The following is a 21,420-nucleotide window of genomic DNA, read 5'->3' as shown; positions in this document are numbered from 1 at the left end:
ACAAAGAAGACCTGCACCACCATAAACCAATACAAGCAGGCTCTGATATTGTACACTAAACCTGCCTAGCAACAGCAGCCAAACTGAATGGTTGTGTTGTACATTATTATCTAGTAGTATTTATAGAGGACCAACCTGACCTGCTGAGTCCATTACACAATACTGATACACTGCCTTCTGCACCCAGCGACACACACACACACACACGGACACACACACACGCACACACACACCAGCCACCTGTACCAGCCGACCCTCAGACAAGCCCAGTCCTAGTTGCTTGGCACTGTGTACCCATGGCTCTCCAGCCTCTGCTTCAGATCTGTTCGTCCATGGATCCATCCTAAACGGAACCCCGTTCCCTGCATAGTAAGTGCACTACAGTTGAACTGAGCCCCTGGGCTATATAGGATATAAGGTGCCATTCTGTTCCCTGCATGGTAAGTGCACTACAGTTGAACTGAGCCCCTGGGCCATATAGGGATAGGGTGCCATTCCGTTCCCTGCATGGTAGTAGTGTACTACAGTTGAACTGAGCCCCTGGGCTATATAGGATAGGGTGCCATTCCGTTCCCTGCATGGTAAGTGTACTACAGTTGAACTGAGCCCCCTGGGCTATATAGGGATAGGGTGCCATTCTGTTCCCTGCATAGTAAGTGCACTACAGTTGAACTGAGCCCCCTGGGCTATATAATAGGTGCCATTCCGTTCCTGCATGGTAAGTGTACTACAGTTGAACTGAGCCCCCTGGGCTATATAGGGGATAGGGTGCCATTCCGTTCCCTGCATGGTAAGTGTACTACAGTTGAACTGAGCCCCCTGGGCTATATAGGGGATAGGGTGCCATTCTGTTCCCTGCATGGTAAGTGTACTACAGTGGAACTGAGCCCCTGGGCTATAGGGGATAGGGTGCCATTCCGTTCCCTGCATGGTAAGTGTACTACAGTTGAACTGAGCCCCCTGGGCTATATAGGGGATAGGGTGCCATTCCGTTCCCTGCATGGTAAGTGTACTACAGTTGAACTGAGCCCCTGGGCTATATAGGGGATAGGGTGCCATTCTGTTCCTGCATGGTAAGTGTACTACAGTTGAACTGAGCCCCCTGGGCTATAGGGATAGGGTGCCATTCCGTTCCCTGCATAGTAAGTGTACTACAGTGGAACTGAGCCCCTGGGCTATATAGGGATAGGGTGCCATTCCGTTCCCTGCATGGTAAGTGCACTACAGTTGAACTGAGCCCCCTGGGCTATATAGGGGATAGGGTGCCATTCCGTTCCCTGCATGGTAAGTGTACTACAGTTGAACTGAGCCCCTGGGCTATATAGGGATAGGGTGCCATTCCGTTCCCTGCATAGTAAGTGCACTACAGTTGAACTGAGCCCCTGGGCTATATAGGGGATAGGGTGCCATTCCGTTCCCTGCATGGTAAGTGCACTACAGTTGAACTGAGCCCCCTGGGCTATATAGGGATAGGGTGCCATTCTTCAAGCTCACACTCAGCCCAGGAGGACTTCATGTGGAAATGTTCTTCAAGCTCACAGAAACAACCACTCCCTGCATACTGTCCTCAGTAACTCCCCCTCTCTCATAGCCTCCATTCCGCCTCTCTCCACCTCCTCTCAGTTGAACTCCTCTCTCCTCCTCCTCTCCACCTCTCTTCCCTCACTCATCGTCTCTCATCGCCTCTGCTCTCAGCTCATCGTCACTCATCGTCACTCTGCCTCTCGTCCTCACCTGCATCTCCTCTCTCATCGAACTGACTCCGCTGAATCTAGGGTGCCTCTCTCCTCTCCTCTCTCATCGTCACTCTTGCCTCTCATCGTCTTTCTGAATGCTCTCCTCCTCAGCTCCTCTCTCATTGTCAATGTCTCTGCCTCACCTCCTCTTTCCTCCTCTGAATCTCATCTCCTCCTCCTCTTCATCGTCACTCTGCCTCTCTCCTCCTCTTTCCTCCGTCATCGTCCTCTGCCTCTCTCCTCCTCTCTCCTCCTCTCTCCTCCTCTTTCCTCTCCTCCTCTCACCATCTCCTCTCTCTCCTCTCATCGTCACTCTGCCTCTCTCCTCCTCTCTCCTCCGCTCTCATCTCACCTCTCTCTCTCCTCCTCTCCTCCTCTCTCTCTGCTCTCTCTTCCTCCTCTCTCATCGTCACTCTGCCTCTCCTCCTCTCTCCTCTCCTCCTCCTCCTCCTCTCTCATCGTCACTCTGCCTCACTCCTCCTCTCTCTCGTCACTCTGCCTCTCTCCTCCTCTCTTTCCTCCGCTCTCTCATCGTCACTCTGCCTCTCCTCCTCTTTCCTCCTCTCTCATCGTCACTCTGCCTCTCTCTCCTCTTTCCTCCTCTCTCATCGTCACTCTGCCTCTCTCCTCTTTCATCGTCACTCTGCCTCTCTCCTCCTCTTTCCTCCGCTCTCATCGTCACTCTCCTCTCTCCTCCTCTCCTCCTCCTCTCTCATCGTCACTCTGCCTCTCTCATCTCCTCTGCCTCTCCTCTCTCTTTCATCGTCACTCTGCCTCTCCCTCCTCTTTCCTCCGCTCTCATCGTCACTCCCTCTCTCCTCCTCTCTCCTCCTCTTCACCTCCTCTTCTCCTCTCTCATCGTCACTCTGCCTCTCTCCTCCTCTCTCCTCTCTCATCGTCACTCTGCCTCTCTCCTCCTCTCTCCTCTCTCTCATTCTGCCTCTCTCCTCTCTCTCCTCTCTCATCGTCACTCTGCCTCTCTCCTCTTTCCTCCTCTCTCATCGTCACTCTGCCTCTCTCCTCCTCTCTCCTCCGCATCTCACTCATCCTCTTGAACCCATCTGCCTTTATAACATTTCCTCCTGGATGTACAGCTGTGTCTTGTATCCAGGGTCAGGAACTCTTCCTCTGTGGGAAATAAACAGGGACTCCTCTCTCCTCCTCTCTCTCCTCTGCTCTCTCCTCCTTTGAGTGACACAGTTTGATCCTCTCTCATTTCAACACTCTGCCTCTCTCACTCTTTCCCTCCTCTCAGTCAACTCTGGGAGCTCTCCGGATCAATCCTCCATACTGCAACGTCACTCTGCCTCTCTCCTCCTCTTTCCTCCTCTCCTCTGTCCGATAAAGTCAATGTTACAGGTGTCTCCCTCTCTCCCTCTTCTCTCCTTCTCTCGAAGTCTCTCAACTCTGCATCTCTCATCCTCTTTCCTCCTCTCTCATCACTCTGAAGCTCTCCTCTCTTTCCTCCTCTCTCAGGAAACAACTCTCCCTCTGAGGTTTGAGACAGGAACTCCAGAAAGCGGATCGAGGTCTCTTTTAAATCGTCATCTGGGACTCTCCTCCAGCGGTCCAGAATCTGCCTCTCTCCTCCTCTCTCCCTCCGCTCTCCTTCGACTCTCCCTCTCTCCTTCTCGGGTGTAAATACATCTGCCTTTAATCCATTCAATCTCTCTCCTCTCTGCCTCTCTCAACCTCTGAATCTCTCCCCTCCTCTCTCCTCCTCATCAAACCCTCTCTCCTCCTCTTTCCCTCTCTCCATCGTCACTCTAAACTCCTCCTTCTTTCATCCTCATTAAACCCATTCACATCCTCTTTCATCTAATGCATCTCTCATCCTCATTAAAACCTCATTCGCATCCTCATCCTAAACCCATCTCTCATCGTCATCCCTCATTCCTCCCATTCACATCCTCATTCCTCTTTCATTCCATGCCTCACATCCTCTCATCGTCACTCTGCCTCTCCTCCTCTTTCAACCTCTTCATCTCCTCTGCCTTTAACCCATCTCATCTCTCATTTAACCTCTCCTCTCTCGTCCTCTCTCCTCTCTCATTAAATCACTCTGCCTCTTTAACCTGCCTTCTCCACCTCTCTCCTCCTCTCTCCCTCCGCTCTCATCGTCATCCTCTCTTCCTCTCCCTCTCATTCACATCCTCATCTCCTCTCTCCCTCCCTCCTCCTCTCTCATCATCCTCATTAAACTCCTCTCTCATCGTCATCCTCACTCCTCTCTCACATCTCCCTCTCTTCTAACCCATTCTCATCGTCACTCTGCTCTCTTTAACCCTCCTCTCTCATACTCTTTTCTCTCCTCTCTCATCTGCCTCTCTTTAACCTCCGCTTCATCATCCCCCATTCCTCCCATTCACCTCCTCATTAAAAACTCTCTCCTCTCTCTCATCCCGTCACTTCACTCTCCTCATTAAAACCCTCTCTTCCTCTTTCCTCCGCTCTCATCCCTCATTTAACTCCATTTTCACCTCCTCATCATTTCTTCTCTTTCCCTCCTCTCCTCCCTTCGTCACCTCTCTCCTCATTTAACCCATTCATCATCTCTGCCTCTCTCCCCTCTTTCCGGATCTCTCATCGTCATCCTGCCTCTCACATTTCCTCCTCTCTCATCGTCACTCTGCCTCTCTCCTCCTCTTTCCTCTCTCATGTCCTGCCTCTCTAAACCTCTCTCATCTCTCCTCTTTCCCTCCCTCTCATCCTTCGTCAAACTGTTCTTCACCTCTCTCCTCTCTCTCATCGTCCTCTGCCTCTCTCCTCTCCTCCTCTCTCATTCACATCCTCCTCTTTCCTCCCGCTCTCAAACTGCCTCTCTCCTCCTCTCTTTCATCTCTCATTCAAACCCTCATCTCCTCATCCCTCATTTAACCCTCTTCCTCCTCATTTAACCCTCTCTCATCGACATCTAATCCTCTCTCATCCGGATCTAAACTCTCCTCATCCTCACATGCCTCTCTCCTCCTCTTTAAATTCTGCCTCTCTCCTCTCTCCTCTCTCTCTCGTCCTCTGCCTCATTCCCTCACAGCACTCTCCTCTCTCTCCTCTTTCAACCCATTCTCCTCCTCATTAAACCCATTCACATCCTCATTAAACCCATTCACTCTGCCTCTCTTCAAATCTCTCCTCCTCTCATCTCATTAAACCCATTCACTCCTCCTCATTAAACCCATTCACATCCTCATCAAACCCATTCACGCCTCTTAAACCCATTCACATCCTCATTAAACCCATTCACACGCCCTCATCTAAACCCTGCCTCTCCTCCTTCCCCTCCTCTTTCCCTCATTAAACCTGCCTTCTCCTCCTCATCTCCTCCCATTCACATCCCTCATTAAACCCATTCACATCCTCATTAAACAAACCTCATTCACGCCCTCCTCTCTTTAACCCATTCTCTCCTCTCTCATCAAACCCATCTCAAATTTAACCCATTCACATCCTCATTAAACCCATTCACGCCTCCTCCTCTCAAACCTCTGCCTCTCTCACGCCTCTGAATCAAACCTCATTCACGTCCTCATTAAACCCATTCACATCCTCATTAAACCCATTCACATCCTCATCAAACCCATTCACGTCCTCCTCTTTCCCCTCTCTCATTCACTCTCCCTCTCTCCTCTCTCCCATTCACGTCCTGCCTCTCTCCCATCATCACTCTGCCCCTCTCCTCCTCATTCACGTCCTCATTAAACACCATTCCCCATTCACGTCCTCATTAAACCCATTCACGTCCTCATCAAACCCATTCACGCTCTCCCTTTCCCTCTCTCATCGTCATTAAACCCATTCACGTCCCTCATTAAACCCATTCACGCCCTCATTAAACCCATTCACATCCCTCATTCTCAACCCCTATCCTCATTCCTCCGCTCTCATTCATCACTCTGCCTCTCTTAAAACCCATTCATTCGTCCGTCCTCATCAAACCCATTCACATCCTCATTAAACCCATTCACGCTCCTCATTAAACCCATTCACATCCTCATTTAACCCATTCACGCCTCATCAAATTCTCTCCTCCTCTCTCCTTCACATCAGCCTCTCTCCTCCCATCATTAAACCCATTCACTGCCTCTCTCCTCATTAAACCTCTATTCACATCCTCATTTAACCCATTCACATCCTCATTTAACCCATTCTCATCCTCATTAAACCCATTCCATCCTTCATCAAACCCATTCACATCCTCATTAAACCCATTCACATCCTCATCCTCATCCCAAACCCATTCACGTCCTCATTTAACCCATTCACGTCCCTCATCAAACCCATTCACGTCATTAAACATCCTCATCAAACCCATTCACATCCTCATCAAACCCATTCACATCCTCATCTAACCCATTCATCCTCATTAAACCCATTCTGATCCTCATTAAACATTCAGGATCCTCATCCCCATTCACGTCCTCATTAAACCCATTCACGTCCTCATTAAACCCATTCACATCCTCATTAAACCCATTCACCCATCCTCATTTAACCCATTCACATCCTCATTAAACCCATTCATCCTCATTTTCAATCCTCATTCCCATTCATCCTCATTAAACCCATTCACATCCTCATTTAAACCCATTCACATCCTCATTAAACCCCATTCACGTCCTCATTTAACCCATTCACATCCTCATTTAACCCATTCACATCCTCATTTAACCCATTCACATCCTCATTAAACCCATTCACATCCTCATTAAACCCATTCCATCCTCATTTCAATTTAACCCATTCACATCCTCATCAAACCCATTCACATCCTCATTAAACCCATTCACATCCTCATTTAACCCATTCACATCCTCATTTAACCCATTCACATCCTCATCAAATTAAACCCATTCACATCCTCATTAAACCCATTCACATTTAACCCATTCTCCTCATTAAACCCATTCACATCCTCATTTAACCCATTCACATCCTCATCAAACCCATTCCCATTCATCCTCATCTTCAACCTCATTCCATTCATCCTCATTAAACCCATTCACCTCATCCTCATTCACGTCCTCATTAACCCATTCAACCTCATTTAACCCATTCACGTCCTCATTAAACCCATTCACATCCTCATTAAACCCATTCACATCCCATCAAACCCATTCACATCCTCATCAAACCCATCCTCATCTAACCCATTCATCAAACCCATTCCGAACCCATTCATCCTCATCATCCTCCTCATTAAACCCATTCACATCCTCATCAAACCCATTCACATCCTCATTAAACCCATTCACATCCTCATTTTAAACCCATTCACATCCTCATTAAACCATTCACATCCTCATTAAACCCATTCACATCCTCATTAAACCCATTCACATCCTCATTAAACCCATTCACATCCTCATTAAACCCATTCATCCTCATTAATCCATTCATCCTCATTAAACCCATTCACATCCTCATTAAACCCATTCACTCCCATTCACGTCCTCATTTAACCCATTCCATCCTCATTAAACCCATTCACATCCTCATTAACCCATTCACGTCCTCATTTTAACCCATTCATTAAACCCATTCACATCCTCATTTAACCCATTCACATCCTCATTAAACCCATTCACATTAAACCCATTCCATCCTCATTTAACCCATTCACATCCTCATTTAACCCATTCACATCCTCATTTATTCACATCCTCATTAAACCCATTCACATCCTCATCAAACCCATTCACATCCTCATTAAACCCATTCATTTAACCCATTCACATCCTCATTTAACCCATTCACATCCTCATTAAACCCATTCACATCCTCATTACCCATTCACATCCTCATTAAACCCATTCCCATTCATCCTCATTAAACCCATTCACATCCTCATTAACCCATTCACATCCTCATTCCCATTCACATCCTCATTAAACCCATTCACATCCTCATTAAACCCATTCACATCCTCATTTAACCCATTCACATCCTCATTTAACCCATTCACGTCCTCATCTAACCCATTCACATCCTCATTAAACCCATTCACGTCCTCATTAAACCCATTCACATCCTCATTAAACCCATTCACATCCTCATTTAACCCATTCATCCTCATTTAACCTTCAATTTAACCCATTCACATCCTCATTAAACCCATTCATCCTCATTTAACCCATTCATCCTCATTTAACCCATTCACATCCTCATTAAACCCATTCACGTCCTCATTTAACCCATTCGTCCTCATTAAACCCATTCAACCTCATTCCCATTCGTCCTCATTAAACCCATTCACGTCCTCATTAAACCCATTCACGCCCTCATTAAACCCATTCACGTCCTCATTTTAACCCATTCACGTCCTCATTAAACCCATTCACATCCTCATTAAACCCATTCACGCCCTCATTTCCGTCCTCATTTAACCCATTCACGTCCTCATTAACCCATTCACGTCCTCATTAAACCCATTCACCTCACCCATTCACGTCCTCAATTAACCCATTCACGTCCTCATTAAACCCATTAACCCATTCACGTCCACAATTAACATTTTAACCCATTCACGTCCACATTTTCAGTTAGCTGTCCTATCACCAGCAGCCATTTTCAGTTAGCTGTCCTATCACCAGCAGCCATTTTCAGTTAGCTGTCCTATCACCAGCAGCCATTTTCAGTTAGCTGTCCTATCACCACCTCACTGGCCAGTGATTAATGAGTGAATGAGGGGAAGAGAGGAAAGGGAGAGAGAGAGAGGCAGTGAGGAAGTTGAAGGGCTGGAGGGGAGGGAGGGGGGAAGAGAGGAAGGGGAGAGAGAGAGAGGCAGTGAGGAGGATGAAGGGCTGGAGGGGAGGGAGGAGGGAAAGAGAGGAAGGGGAGAGAGAGAGAGGCAGTGAGGAGGATGAAGGGCTGGAGGGGAGGGAAGAGAGGAAGGGGAGAGAGAGAGAGTCAGTGAGGAGGATGACAGGCTGGAGGGGGAGGGAGGAGGGAAAGAGAGGAAGGGGAGAGAGAGAGGCAGTGAGGAGGATGAAGGGCTGGAGGGGAGGGAAAGAGAGGAAGGGAGAGAGAGAGAGAGTCAGTGAGGAGGATGACAGGCTGGAGGGGAGGGAGGAGGGAAAGAGAGGAAGGGGAGAGAGATAGGCAGTGAGGAGGATGAAGGGCTGGAGGGGGAGGGAGGAGGGAAAGAGAGGAAGGGGAGAGAGAGAGAGGCAGTGAGGAAGATGACGGGCTGAGTGAGTGTGTCTAACCTGAGAGCAGGTGTACGGAAGGGAAGCTCCTCTCCAGCTTGTCCAATAGGACGGTAAGGAAGGCCTCCGAGGGAAGAGTCAAGGGGTCAGATGAACTTTGGTCATACACCACCACTTCCTGACCGCCCACTCGCTCCAACTAGGAGAAAAAGAGAGAGAGGGGAAGATGAAGAGTTAACAGAAACATTCAGAGAGAGGAGGAAGATGAAGGGTTAACAGAAACATTCAGAGAGAGAGAGAGGAAGATGAAGAGTTAACAGAAACATTCAGAGAGAGAGGAGGAAGATGAAGGGTTAACAGAAACATTCAGAGAGAGAGAGAGGAAGATGAAGAGTTAACAGAAACATTCAGAGAGAGAGGAGGAAGATGAAGGGTTAACAGAAACATTCAGAGAGAGAGAGAGGAAGATGAAGAGTTAACAGAAACATTCAGAGAGAGAGAGGAGGAAGATGAAGGGTTAACAGAAACATTCAGAGAGAGAGGAGGAAGATGAAGAGTTAACATAAACATTCAGAGAGAGAGGAGGAAGATGAAGGGTTAACAGAAACATTCAGAGAGAGAGAGGAGGAAGATGAAGGGTTAACAGAAACATTCAGAGAGAGAGAGGAGGAAGATGAAGGGTTAACAGAAACATTCAGAGAGAGAGGAGGAAGATGAAGGGTTAACAGAAACATTCAGAGAGAGAGGAGGAAGATGAAGAGTTAACAGAAACATTCAGAGAGAGAGAGGAGGAAGATGAAGGGTTAACAGAAACATTCAGAGAGAGAGAGGAGGAAGATGAAGGGTTAACAGAAACATTCAGAGAGAGAGAGGAGGAAGATGAAGGGTTAACACAAACATTCAGAGAGAGGAGGAAGATGAAGGGTTAACAGAAACATTCAGAGAGAGAGGAGGAAGATGAAGAGTTAACAGAAACATTCAGAGAGAGAGAGAGGAGGAAGATGAAGAGTTAACATAAACATTCAGAGAGAGAGAGAGGAGGAAGATGAAGAGTTAACAGAAACATTCAGAGAGAGGAGGAAGAGTTACTCAAACAGTCTTGTAATCTAATCTAATCATTGATTATGTATTGCTGGTCTAAATATTTTAGTGATCAGACAATCACAAAGTCAACACTCAGATCACTGGCTGCCCCGGCAACACAATCCCAAAGCAGAACCTGTCATGCTGTCTCTCTGAACCAGGAGGAGCTGTCATTCTCCCTCTGAAACACAACATCATGAATAAACAGAACCTGTCATGCTGTCTCTCTGAACCAGGAGGAGCTGTCATTCTCCCTCTGAAACACAACATCATGAATAAACAGAACCTGTCATGCTGTCTCTCTGAACCAGGAGGAGCTGTCATTCTCCCTCTGAAACACAACATCATGAATAAACAGAACCTGTCATGCTGTCTCTCTGAACCAGGAGGAGCTGTCATTCTCCCTCTGAAACACAACATCATGAATAAACAGAACCTGTCACGCTGTCTCTCTGAACCAGGAGGAGCTGTCATTCTCCCTCTGAAACACAACATCATGAATAAACAGAACCTGTCACGCTGTCTCTCTGAACCAGGAGGAGCTGTCATTCTCCCTCTGAAACACAACATCATGAATAAACAGAACCTGTCACGCTGTCTCTCTGAACCAGGAGGAGCTGTCATTCTCCCTCTGAAACACAACATCATGAATAAACAGAACCTGTCACGCTGTCTCTCTGAACCAGGAGGAGCTGTCATTCTCCCTCTGAAACACAACATCATGAATAAACAGAACCTGTCACGCTGTCTCTCTGAACCAGGAGGAGCTGTCATTCTCCCTCTGAAACACAACATCATGAATAAACAGAACCTGTCATGCTGTCTCTCTGAACCAGGAGGAGCTGTCATTCTCCCTCTGAAACACAACATCATGAATAAACAGAACCTGTCATGCTGTCTCTCTGAACCAGGAGGTTTGGTATAACTAGTTGGAGACGTTGTACCAGTCATGTTGATATGTCCTGTACCAGTCAGGTTGATATGTCCTGTACCAGTCAGGTTGATATGTCAGGTTGATATGTCATGTACCAGTCATGTTGATATGTCCTGTACCAGTCATGTTGATATGTCCTGTACCAGTCATGTTGATATGTCCTGTACCAGTCATGTTGATATGTCCTGTACCAGTCATGTTGATATGTCCTGTACCAGTCAGGTTGATATGTCATGTACCAGTCATGTTGATATGTCCTGTACCAGTCAGGTTGATATGTCATGTTGATATGTCCTGTACCAGTCATGTTGATATGTCCTGTACCAGTCAGGTTGATATGTCAGGTTGATATGTCCTGTACCAGTCATGTTGATATGTCCTGTACCAGTCATGTTGATATGTCCTGTACCAGTCAGGTTGATATGTCCTGTACCAGTCAGGTTGATATGTCATGTACCAGTCATGTTGATATGTCATGTACCAGTCATGTTGATATGTCATGTACCAGTCAGGTTGATATGTCATGTACCAGTCATGTTGATATGTCCTGTACCAGTCATGGTGATATGTCCTGTACCAGTCATGGTGATATGTCCTGTACCAGTCATGTTGATATGTCATGTACCAGTCAGGTTGATATGTCCTGTACCAGTCATGTTGATATGTCATGTTGATATGTCCTGTACCAGTCAGGTTGATATGTCCTGTACCAGTCATGTTGATATGTCATGTACCAGTCATGTTGATATGTCATGTACCAGTCATGTTGATATGTCCTTTACCAGTCATGTTGATATGTCATGGTGATATGTCATGTACCAGTCATGTTGATATGTCCTGTACCAGTCAGGTTGATATGTCCTGTACCAGTCAGGTTGATATGTCATGTTGATATGTCAGGTTGATATGTCATGTACCAGTCAGGTTGATATGTCCTGTACCAGTCAGGGTGATATGTCCTGTACCAGTCAGGTTGATATGTCCTGTACCAGTCAGGTTGATATGTCCTGTACCAGTCAGGCTGATATGTCCTGTACCAGTCATGTTGATATGTCATGTACCAGTCATGTTGATATGTCATGTTGATATGTCATGTACCAGTCATGGTGATATGTCCTGTATAACCGGTTGGAAACAGAGTGATCGTGTGGTTTATAGTTCTATGGTCCTATTCTAGGGTGGAAAGTACCGCTGCGGTGCCCTTGAACACACACACACACACACACACACACACACACACACACACACACACACACACACACACACACACACACACACACACACACACACACACACACACACACACACACACACACACACACACACACACCTGACCTGACCTAAATAGCTTGTTGATATCCAGTTTCCACTGCTATGAATAGATATGATTTGAGTCCTCCTGTAGACTAAAGCCTGATGTACATTGTCCCCAACTGCAGGCTACCATCAGCTCATGGAGATGTTTTCCAAATGGGAAGAAATCGGAGCAAACCTAACCTGGAAGCACATAGCCCATTTCAGGTTGATGGGCTCCCGAGAACTCTACTGGCACTTAAGGCACCCCAATAACTTCTATACATGTTGAATATTTTATTTAACGAGGCCAGTCAGTTAAGAACAAACACTTATTTACTATGACGACCTAGGAACAGTGGGTTAACTGGTCTAGGAACAGTGGGTTAACTGGTCTAGGAACAGTGGGTTAACTGGTCTGGGAACAGTGGGTTGACTGGTCTAAGGAACAGTGGGTTAACTGGTCTAAGGAACAGTGGGTTAACTGGTCTAAGGAACAGTGGGTTAACTGGTCTAGGAACAGTGGGGTTAACTGGTCTAGGAACAGTGGGTTAACTGGTCTAGGAACAGTGGGTTAACTGGTCTAGGAACAGGGGGTTAACTGGTCTAGGAACAGTGGGTTAACTGGTCTAGGAACAGTGGGTTAACTGGTCTAGGAACAGTAAGTTAACTGGTCTAGGAACAGTGGGTTAACTGGTCTAAGGAACAGTGGGTTAACTGGTCTAGGAACAGTAGGTTAACTGGTCTAGGAACAGTGGGTTAACTAACTGGTCTAGGAACAGTGGGTTAACTGGTCTAGGAACAGTAGGTTAACTGGTCTAGGAACAGTGGGTTAACTGGTCTAAGGAACAGTGGGTTAACTGGTCTAAGGAACAGTGGGTTAACTGGTCTAGGAACAGTGGGTTAACTGGTCTAGGAACAGTGGGTTAACTGCCTAGGAACAGTGGGTTAACTGGTCTAGGAACAGTGGGTTAACTGCCTTGTTCAGGGGCAGAAAGACAGATTTGTACCTTTCATCTCAGGGATTCTATATTGCAACCTTTCGGTTACTAGTCCAACGCTCTAACCACTAGGCTACCTGCTGGTTACTAGTCCAACGCTCTAACCACTAGGCTACCTGCTGGTTACTAGTCCAACGCTCTAACCACTAGGCTACCTGCTGGTTACTAGTCCAACGCTCTAACCACTAGGCTACCTGCTGGTTACTAGTCCAACGCTCTAACCACTAGGCTACCTGCTGGTTACTAGTCCAACGCTCTAACCACTAGGCTACCTGCTGGTTACTAGTCCAACGCTCTAACCACTAGGCTACCTACTGGTTACTGGTCCAACGCTCGAACCACTAGGCTACCTGCTGGTTACTGGTCCAACACTCTAACCACTAGGCTACCTGCTGGTTACTAGTCCAACGCTCTAACCACTAGGCTACCTGCTGGTTACTAGTCCAACGCTCTAACCACTAGGCTACCTGCTGGTTACTAGTCCAACGCTCTAACCACTAGGCTACCTGCTGGTTACTGGTCCAACACTCTAACCATTAGGCTACCTGCTGGTTACTAGTCCAACGCTCTAACCACTAGGCTACCTGCTGGTTACTAGTCCAACGCTCTAACCACTAGGCTACCTGCTGGTTACTAGTCCAACGCTCTAACCACTAGGCTACCTGCTGGTTACTAGTCCAACACTCTAACCACTAGGCTACCTGCTGGTTACTAGTCCAACGCTCTAACCACTAGGCTGCCTGCTGGTTACTGGTCCAACGCTCTAACCACTAGGCTACCTGCTGGTTACTAGTCCAACTCTCTAACCACTAGGCTACCTGCTGGTTACTAGTCCAACGATCTAACGACTAGGCTACCTGCTGGTTACTGGGCCAACGCTCTAACCACTAGGCTACCTGCTGGTTACTGGTCCAACGCTCTAACCACTAGGCTACCTGCTGGTTACTAGTCCAACTCTCTAACCACTAGGCTACCTGCTGGTTACTAGTCCAACGATCTAACGACTAGGCTACCTTCTGGTTACCGGTCCAATACTCTAACCACTAGGCTACCTGCTCTTACCACTAGGCTACCTGCTGGTTACTAGTCCAACGCTCTAACCACTAGGCTACCTGCTGGTTACAAGCAATACGCTTGTCCTCATCTTTACTAGAGGCTGCTCACCTACTCACCTCACTGCAACACCTCTCCAGGTCTCTCTCTGATCACTACTTTGTTCTCCTTTCTGTCTCCCTTTCCAACTCTAACCACTCACCCTACACAGTCACGCACCGACTGACACACTCTCCCACTACCCCCTCTACTATCCTATCATCTCTAACCACTCAGCCCCTACCCAGATGGTCTCTCTCTCTCTCCTACTACTCTCTCATCTATCCTATCATCTCTAACCACTCAGCCCCTACCCAGATGGTCTCTCTCTCTCTCCTACTACTCTCCTCTTCTATCCTATCATCTCTAACCACTCAGCCCCTACCCAGATGGTCTCTCTCTCTCTCTCCTACTACTCTCCTCTTCTATCCTATCATCTCTAACCACTCAGCCCCTACCCAGATGGTCTCTCTCTCTCTCCTACTACTCTCTCATCTATCCTATCATCTCTAACCACTCAGCCCCTACCCAGATGGTCTCGCTCTCCCACTACTCTCTCCTCTTCTATCCTATCATCTCTAACCACTCAGCCCCTACCCAGATGGTCTCTCTCTCTCTCCCACTACTCTCTCCTCTTCTATCCTATCATCTCTAACCACTCAGCCCCTACCCAGATGGTCTCTCTCTCTCTCCTACTACTCTCCTCTTCTATCCTATCATCTCTAACCACTCAGCCCCTACCCAGATGGTCTCTCTCTCTCTCCTACTACTCTCTCATCTATCCTATCATCTCTAACCACTCAGCCCCTACCCAGATGGTATCTCTCTCCTACTACTCTCTCATCTATCCTATCATCTCTAACCACTCAGCCCCTACCCAGATGGTCTCTCTCTCTCCCACTACTCTCTCCTCTTCTATCCTATCATCTCTCCCTTCTGCTAAATCCTTCTCCTTCCGGTCTCCTAATTCTGCCTCTTCGACCTCACTCTCCTACCTTTTCGCATCCTATGTCTCACACTGTCCCAGTCCAAGCTCTTCTCTGTCCTGGTACCACAATGCTGGAACCAGCTTCTCCGTGAAGCTAGGACATCTTCTGAAAACATCTGAAACCTCTTCAAAGAGTATATTAAATAATCCCCTCCCACCCTTACTAGCTCTAACTTAGCTGACAGATACTTTACTGACTATGACTGGTCCACCTAGCTATCTGAAGATGAATGTACTGACTATGACTGGTCCACCTAGCTATCTGAAGATGAATGTACTGACTATGACTGGTCCACCTAGCTATCTGGAGATGAATGTGCTGACTATGACTGTGATATGTGGTTGTCCCTCCTAGCTATCTGAAGATGAATGTGCTGACTATGACTGGTCCACCTAGCTATCTGCAGATGAATGTCCTGACTATGACTGGTCCACCTAGCTATCTGGAGATGAATGTACTGACTATGACTGGTCCACCTAGCTATCTGAAGATGAATGTACTGACTATGACTGGTCCACCTAGCTATCTGATGATGAATGTACTGACTAGGACTGGTCCACCTAGCTATCTGCAGATGAATGTCCTGACTATGACTGGTCCACCTAGCTATCTGGAGATGAATGTACTGACTATGACTGGTCCACCTAGCTATCTGAAGATGAATGTCCTGAATATGACTGGTCCACCTAGCTATCTGGAGATGAATGTACTGACTATGACTGGTCCACCTAGCTATCTGAAGATGAATGTACTGACTATGACTGGTCCACCTAGCTATCTGGAGATGAATGTACTGACTATGACTGGTCCACCTAGCTATCTGAAGATGAATGTACTGACTATGACTGGTCCACCTAGCTATCTGGAGATGAATGTACTGACTATGACTGGTCCACCTAGCTATCTGGAGATGAATGTACTGACTATGACTGGTCCACCTAGCTATCTGAAGATGAATGTACTGACTATGACTGGTCCACCTAGCTATCTGAAGATGAATGTACTGACTATGACTGGTCCACCTAGCTATCTGGAGATGAATGTACTGACTATGACTGGTCCACCTAGCTATCTGGAGATGAATGTACTGACTACGACTGGTCCACCTAGCTATCTGGAGATGAATGTGCTGACTATGACTGGTCCACCTAGCTATCTGGAGATGAATGTACTGACTATGACTGGTCCACCTAGCTATCTGGAGATGAATGTACTGACTATGACTGGTCCACCTAGCTATCTGAAGATTAATGTGCTGACTATGACTGGTCCACCTAGCTATCTGGAGATGAATGTACTGACTATGACTGGTCCTCCTAGCTATCTGAAGATGAATGTACTGACTATGACTGGTCCACCTAGCTATCTGGAGATGAATGTACTGACTATGACTGGTCCACCTAGCTATCTGGAGATGAATGTACTGACTATGACTGGTCCACCTAGCTATCTGAAGATGAATGTCCTGACTATGACTGGTCCACCTAGCTATCTGAAGATGAATGTCCTGACTATGACTGGTCCACCTAGCTATCTGTAGATGAATGTGCTGACTATGACTGGTCCACCTAGCTATCTGCAGATGAATGTGCTGACTATGACTGGTCCACTGAGCTATCTGCAGATGAATGTACTGACTATGACTGGTCCACCTAGCTATCTGAAGATGAATGTACTGACTATGACTGTGATATGTGGTTGTCCCTCCTAGCTATCTGAAGATGAATGTCCTGACTATGACTGGTCCACCTAGCTATCTGCAGATGAATGTACTGACTATGACTGGTCCACCTAGCTATCTGGAGGTGAATGTACTGACTATGACTGGTCCACCTAGCTATCTGGAGATGAATGTACTGACTATGACTGGTCCACCTAGCTATCTGGAGATGAATGTACTGACTATGACTGGTCCACCTAGCTATCTGGAGGTGAATGTACTGACTATGACTGGTCCACCTAGCTGACTATGACTGGTCCACCTAGATATCTGGAGATGAATGTACTGACTGTAAGTCTCTCTGAGGGCGTCTGCTAAATGACTAACATGTCAAAGTAAATTTATTTTTCGGAGCATAACAATGCCCATACATGGAACGCGGTACCTTCCTCGGTTGCCACGATGATTTCCTTACTGAACATGCGCAAACCTGCACAGCAAATATAGCCCGATTCTCACCCAATTGTCCAATCGTACCGCCCGGAGGTGCCACCAGGTGTGTGTACTACACCGATTACTAGTTCACTAGGATTTGGCTGGACTGAATCGCTCAATGGGATAGTATCTCCAATGGTTCAAATCCTGTAGTGTGTTTCAGCCTCAAGATGTGTCTTGACAACAGTAAAGGAGAGATGATGATGAGGAGGAGGAAGAGGAGGAGGAGCAGGTGGAGGAAGAGAAGGAAGAAGAGGAGGAGGAAGATGAGGAGGAGGAGAGGCAGGTGGAGGAGGAGGAAGAGGAGGAGGGGAGGAGGTTGCAGGTGGAGGAGATGGAGGAGGAGCAGGTGGAGGAGGAGGAAGAGGAGGAGGAGCAGGTGGAGGAGGAGGAAGAGGAGGAGGAGCAGGTGGAGGAGGAAGAGAAAGAAGAGGAGGAGGAAGGGGAGGAGGAGGAGGAGGAAGAGGGAGAGAAAGAGGAGGAGGAGGAAGAGGGAGAGAAAGAGGAGGAGGAGGAAGAGGGAGAGGAGGGGAGAAGGAGAAAGAGGGAGAGGAGGGGAGGAGGGAGAGGGAGAGTAGGAAGAGGAGGAAGAGGAAGAGGAGGGGGAGGAGGGAGAGAAGAGGAGGAAGAGGAGAGGAAGAGGAGGAAGAGGAAGAGGAGGGGGAGGAGGAAGATGAGCCATCCAGATACTGAAACAGTTTCATCTGTATCTGGCTCTTTGACTTTGGTCTGAAGTCTGAGAGCTGCACCGACACAGTGAAGACCCCTCACAACTTCAGCCTTAATGACGTGATTGTTGAGTATATTGTCTGTCTGTCATGTTGCTAACTGGAGGCAGAACACAGACCTAAAGAGCCCTGTTTGAGCAGATGGAAATGGAAGTGTGTAAGTACCTGTCTCTCTCAGTCCCTGAGCCTCAGATGACCCTCAGACTATTTCCACTCAGGACCTCTGTGGCTTGGCAGCAGCTCAGAATTCAACACACTCAAGGCTCTACTTTCCCTACCGCGTTAAGAAGCTCTTTCCCTACCGCGTTAAGAAGCTCTACTTTCCCTACCGCGTTAAGAAGCTCTACTTTCCCTACCGCGTTAACAAGCTCTACTTTCCCTACCGCGTTAAGAAGCTCTACTTTCCCTACCGCGTTAAGAAGCTCTACTTTCCTACCGCGTTAAGAAGCTCTACTTTCCCTACCGCGTTAAGAAGCTCTACTTTCCCTACCGCGTTAAGAAACTCTACTTTCCCTACCGCGTTAAGAAGCTCTACTTTCCCTACCGCGTTAAGAAGCTCTACTTACCCTACCGCGTTAAGAAGCTCTACTTTCCCTACCGCGTTAAGAAGCTCTACTTTCCCTACCGCGTTAAGAAGCTCTACTTTCCCTACCGCGTTAAGAAGCTCTACTTTCCCTACAGCGTTAAGAAGCTCTACTTTCCCTACCGCGTTAAGAAGCTCTACTTTCCGTAACGCGCTAAGAAGCTCTACTTTCCCTACCGCGTTAAGAAGCTCTGCTTTCCCTACCGCGTTAAGAAGCTCTACTTTTCCCTACAGCGTTAAGAAGCTATACTTTCTCTACCGCGTTAAGAAGCTATACTTTCCCTACCGCGTTAAGAAGTTATACTTCCCCTACCGCGTTAAGAAGCTCCTACTTTCCCTACCGCGTTAAGAAGCTCTACTTTCCCTATCGCGTTAAGAAGCTCTACTTTCCTACCGTGTTAAGAAGCTCTACTTTCCCTACCGCGTTAAGAAGCTCTACTTTCCCTACAGCGTTAAGAAGCTAACTTTCCCTACCGCGTTAAGAAGCTTAACTTTCCCTACCGCGTTAAGAAGCTCTACTTTCCCTACCGCGTTAAGAAGCTCTACTTTCCTATCGCGTTAAGAAGCTCTACTTTCCCTACCGCGTTAAGAAGCTCTACTTTCCTACCGCGTTAAGAAGCTCTACTTTCCCTACAGCGTTAAGAAGTTAACTTTCCCTACCGCGTTAAGAAGCTTAACTTTCCTTACCGCGTTAAGAAGCTCTACTTTCCCTACCGCGTTAAGAAGCTCTACTTTCCTACAGCGTTAAGAAGCTATACTTTCTCTACCGCGTTAAGAAGCTATACTTTCCCTACCGCTAAGAAGCTATACTTCCCCTACCGCGTTAAGAAGCTCTACTTTCCCTACCGCGTTAAGAAGCTCTACTTTCCCTATCGCGTTAAGAAGCTCTACTTTCCCTACCGTGTTAAGAAGCTTAACTTTCCCCTACCGCGTTAAGAAGCAACTTTCCTACCGCGTTAAGAAGCTCTACTTTCTCTACCGCGTTAAGAAGCTATACTTTCCCTACAGCGTTAAGAAGCTCTACTTTCCCTACACCGCGTTAAGAAGCTCTACTTTCCCTACCGCGTTAAGAAGTTCTACTTTCCGTAACGCGTTAAGAAGCTCTACTTTCCCTACCGTGTTAGAAGCTCTACTTTCCCTACCGCGTTAAGAAGCTCTACTTTCCTTCCGCGTTAAGAAGCTCTACTTTCCCTACAGCGTTAAGAAGCTATACTTTCTCTACCGCGTTAGAAGCTATACTTTCCCTACAGCGTTAAGAAGCTTAACTTTCCCTACCGCGTTAAGAAGCTTAACTTTCCCTACCGCGTTAAGAAGCTTAACTTTCCCTACCGCGTTAAGAAGCTCTACTTTCCCTACAGCGTTAAGAAGCTCTACTTTCCCTACAGCGTTAAGAAGCTCTACTTTCCCTACCGCGTTAAGAAGCTCTGCTTTCCCTACCGCGTTAAGAAGCTCTACTTTCCCTACAGAGTTAAGCAGCTCTACTTTCCCTACAGCGTTAAGAAGCTCTACTTTCCCTACCTCTTTCTAGAAGTTGTTATTTCTCTACCTCATTGCACAGAGTTAACTACAGCTTACAATCATAGGAAAATGTTGCCTTAGTCGTAAAACAAGCAGACAGACGTCCTTAAAACTTGTTATTCCAAACTGTCGCCAAACCACGAGAGGGGAGTGACTGGATTCTACAACATCACTCAGTAAATATCTTTGTAAAATATAATAATGCCCTCTGATTCAGACAACTGATTCCTGGATTATGTCAGTCTGAAGTCAGTGAGAGTGTGTCAGATCTCCTCCTGGCTCTGCATGTGAAACTCCCTGTCTCTCCTAGACTCCTGGCTGATCAGTGATCTGGGTTAGAGTTAGTTAAAGAGAAACTCCCTGTCTCTCCTAGACTCCTGGCAGATCAGTGATCTGGGTTAGAGTTAGTTAAAGAGAAACTCCCTGTCTCTCCTAGACTCCTGGCAGATCAGTGATCTGGGTTAGAGTTAGTTAAAGAGAAACTCCCTGTCTCTCCTAGACTCCTGGCTGATCAGTGATCTGGGTTAGAGTTAGTTAAAGAGAAACTCTCTGATACAGGAACTCACCTTCTTCTTAGCAGAGTGTTGCAGCAGTTCGTTGATCTGAACCTTGTCCTGTTGCAGCCGTCTCTTCATCAGTTTTGAACAGTTCACATGGACCGCCTCCAGGATGTGGGAGGAGTTAAATTCTACGAAGGGCCGGCTGTCAATCAACAACACGCTGTCCAGACCCCCTCCAGCAGGGCGACCAGCCCCTCGGCCCCGATGGGACGCACCGAGCCCTGCCTGGTCCCGATGCCGGGCCTGATACAGGCCCTGAACCTTGACTCCAGTCCCAGCTCGGGTCCATTCCCCACCCCAGGTCCAATCCCAGTCCCTCCAGTCCCAGCTCGGGGTCCATTCCCCACCCCAGGTCCAATCCCAGTCCCTCCAGTCCCAGCTCGGGTCCATTCCCCACCCCAGGTCCAATCCCAGTCCCTCCAGTCCCAGCTCAGGGGTCCATTCCCCACCCCAGGTCCAATCCCAAACCCCCAGTCTCAGCTCCAGTGCAGGCTCCCACTCCCACGGGACGTTCCGACATGATGACCCCTTCTTTGTATCCCTTTCTCACAGCCCCTCCTCCTCTTCCTCTCTCCTCCTCCCTCTTCCCCTTAGGTGGGTGGG

The 21,420-nt window shown here is 47.5% G+C and overlaps 1 long non-coding RNA gene and 1 pseudogene across 1 annotated transcript; both read right to left on the bottom strand.

Annotated features, from left to right (window-relative positions):
- Nucleotides 1–21,337, bottom strand: part of LOC127920691 (dual specificity protein phosphatase 16-like) — a 30,389-nt pseudogene extending 9,052 nt beyond the window's left edge.
- Nucleotides 15,604–16,875, bottom strand: LOC127920694 (uncharacterized). Its single transcript, XR_008107052.1, has 3 exons — nucleotides 16,716–16,875; nucleotides 15,834–15,875; nucleotides 15,604–15,707 (listed from the first exon to the last, which is right to left on the bottom strand). It is a non-coding gene; the product is annotated as an uncharacterized LOC127920694 (long non-coding RNA).
- Nucleotides 21,338–21,420: the final 83 nt, after the last annotated feature.

The sequence above is a fragment of the Oncorhynchus keta genome, unplaced genomic scaffold (genome assembly GCF_023373465.1).
Source record: "Oncorhynchus keta strain PuntledgeMale-10-30-2019 unplaced genomic scaffold, Oket_V2 Un_contig_20281_pilon_pilon, whole genome shotgun sequence".
NCBI lineage: Eukaryota > Metazoa > Chordata > Actinopteri > Salmoniformes > Salmonidae > Oncorhynchus > Oncorhynchus keta.
Note: the sequence above shows the minus strand (reverse complement) of the source record. Positions and strands in the feature narration are given on the sequence as shown.